Source organism: Cajanus cajan, chromosome 4, assembly GCF_000230855.2.
Source record: "Cajanus cajan strain Asha chromosome 4, NIPB_CcT2T_4, whole genome shotgun sequence".
Classification (NCBI taxonomy): Eukaryota; Viridiplantae; Streptophyta; class Magnoliopsida; order Fabales; family Fabaceae; genus Cajanus; species Cajanus cajan.
This window is the reverse complement of record NC_138520.1, coordinates 41,976,617-41,979,476: the sequence shown is the minus strand read 5'-3', so window position 1 is coordinate 41,979,476 and position 2,860 is coordinate 41,976,617. Positions and strand designations below refer to the sequence as shown.

Sequence of the window (2,860 nt, the reverse complement as noted above, 5' to 3'; positions counted from 1 at the left end):
AACCGTACACTTGCGGTTTTCCATACATCAAGTTTTTGGCGCCGTTGCCGGGGACTACGTCTCTTGATTTAAATTACAATTATTTGAATTCGAATTTTTTTTTAAAAAAAAAAAAAATTAAATAAATAAATAATTTTTTTTTAGTGTTTACTTCTCCAATTCAGATTTCACGGGTCACTTTCTTTTTTTTTGCAGTGCCTTAGGGTTAATGCAAAAGAGATCTCTACGTCTTGGGAAACCAACACCACTTGATCCTGAGATTGAAAGAACTCTCCTGAGAAGGAAAAGAAACCTTTCTAGAGAATTTGACATGGCTGCACAACGAGATAATTTACCGCTTCGGGATTACTCTGAACCCGTAGCTCGTGGGATACCTGGAGGGGAGATGCAAACTGGAGCTACTGTACCAGCTTCTCTGGTGAATATGCTCAAACAGAACACCTTTGGAGGACTACCATCTGAAGATCCTAATGACCACTTAGAGGGGTTCTTGGAAATCTGTGAGACCCAGCAATTTGATGATGAAGTTTCTGATGGAATGCGACTCCGCTTATTCTCACTCACCTTGAGAGATAAGGCAAAGGTGTGGCTAAGAACAGTGCCTAGAGAAAAGATAGCAACTTGGGAATTATGTGAAAGAGCTTTTCTAGAGAAATTCTTTCCTCCTTCTAAAACTAAAGAATTGAGGAAGAAAATCACTAATTTCCAACAAGGCACTGGAGAGACTATTTATGAAGCATGGGAGCGGTTCAAAGGATATCTTCAAGCATGCCCACAACATGGCTTCAACCGTTGGCTTACCATCCAATTTTTCTTTGAAGGATTGGACCAACAAAGCACCATGATATTAGACTCAGCAGCTGGAGGATCTTTCATGGGGAAACCTATTAATGACTGCATGATTATTTTGGAAAATGTAGCCTCAAATCACAGCCAATACAGTGAAAGAGAAGTCACAGCAAGGAAAGGAACTCCGGGGCGATATGAAGTGAACAATATTGAGTTACTCTTAGCAAAATTTGATACTCTTAATCAAAGATTAGACAAGATGGAAAAAGCTAAGGTTAATTCAGTGGCTACAAATCAAGTATGTGACCTTTGTAGGGAACAAGGGCACACTGCAGTAGATTGTACCTCAATTTTTACTGGAGAAAAAGAAGATACTACTGAACAGGTGGCAGCTTCTCATAATTTCTATGACACTCCTCGAAGAGAGAAGAGTAATCCATATTCCAACACATACAACCCTGGTTGGAAGAATCATCCTAACTTTTCTTGGAAGAATAACCCAGTTCAAGGAACTAGCAATCAGCAACCTAATTTCCGTCCGTCCAATCACTTCATTAATGGGGAAGGAAATCCAGTACAGACACCCTCAATTCAACAAAGTGTTTCAAGGTTAGAAAACCTTATGGAGAATTTTGTCACTAATCAAAAACAGACCAATGATTCAATGGCAAATTCTATTCAAAACCTTGCTGTCAAGGTTGAGAATATTACTCTCCACAACAAGATGCTGGAAAATCAAATTGCACAGTTGATGCCTAGTTCAAACAATTCTCCAGGTAAGTTCCCAGGTAAAACAGTTGCAAACCCAGCTGAAAATGTTAATGCTGTTACTTTAAGGAGTGGGAAGAAATTAGACGGACCTGTGTCTAATCAAAATGATATTGAGATTGATGAAGACGCTTCTCCTATGGTTGAAAAACCTGAAAAAGAGAGATTAGAAAAAGAAAAAGTATCTTCATCAAAGCCTCAAACTGTTTATCACCCTCCAATTCCTTTTCCTCAAAGGTTAGCAAGGACTAAACTTGATAGACAATTTGAAAAATTTTTAAATATGATCAAACAAGTGTATGTAAACATTCCATTTGTAGAAGCTCTACAACAGATGCCTACATATGCTAAATTTCTTAAGGATCTTTTAGCTAACCGAAGGAAATTGGATGATAGAGAGACTATTACATTGATCCATCATAATTTGCCCAAAAAACTTAAGGATCCTGGTAGTTTCTCTATACCTTGTCTCATTGGAAATCTAAGGTTTGAAAAAGCCTTATGTGACCTTGGGGCAAGTATCAGTTTAATGCCTTTATCAATTTGCAAGAAATTAGATATGGGAGAATTAAAGCCTACAGCAATGTCAATCCAGTTAGCAGATAGATCTATAAAATATCCCATAGGAATTTTAGAAGATGTTCCAGTTAAGATAGGTAAATTTTTAATTCCGGGAGATTTTGTTGTTTTAGAAATGGAAGAGGACAAACAAATACCAATCATACTAGGTAGACCATTTTTGGCTACAGCAGGCGTGATAGTAGATGTCAAACATGGAAAATTGTCCTTATCCATTAATGATGAAACAATGGAATTTAATATTGCTAAATCTGTTAGACAACCTTCTCTTGAAAATATTTGCTGCAGGGTTGATATATTGCCTAAAGACATGGAGGAAGAAGTCATGAGATCTATTTTGAGGGATCCCTTGGAGAATTTTCTAGTTGGAGGAAAGCACATAGATCTTGAGGGGATTCAACCTAATTATGCTTGCTTGATCGATTCAAGTCCCCCGTGTAAAGAAAAAGATCCTCTAGTAGAAAGTCTTCTTGAGTCTTCAACAGATTGGCAAGAAGAAAACTCTCCAAAGTTAGAACTTAAACCACTTCCTTCATCTTTAAGGTATGAGTTTTTGGGGGCTAATTCCACTTATCCAGTCATAGTAAATTCAGCTTTAAATGAAAAAGAAACTGAAAAACTTCTCAATGAGTTGAGAAAATTTAGAAAAGTTATTGGATATACTATGGCTGATATAAAGGGAATTAGTTCTTCATTTTGTATGCATCGCATCTTCTTGGAGGAA

At 37.1% G+C, this 2,860-nt stretch overlaps 1 non-coding gene across 1 annotated transcript; it reads right to left on the bottom strand.

Moving 5' to 3' along the window:
• Positions 1 to 679: 679 nt before the first annotated feature.
• Positions 680 to 786, bottom strand: LOC145957634 (small nucleolar RNA R71). The gene has a single exon (XR_014433677.1). It is a non-coding gene; the product is annotated as a small nucleolar RNA R71 (small nucleolar RNA).
• Between the last annotated feature and the right edge of the window lie 2,074 nt (positions 787 to 2,860).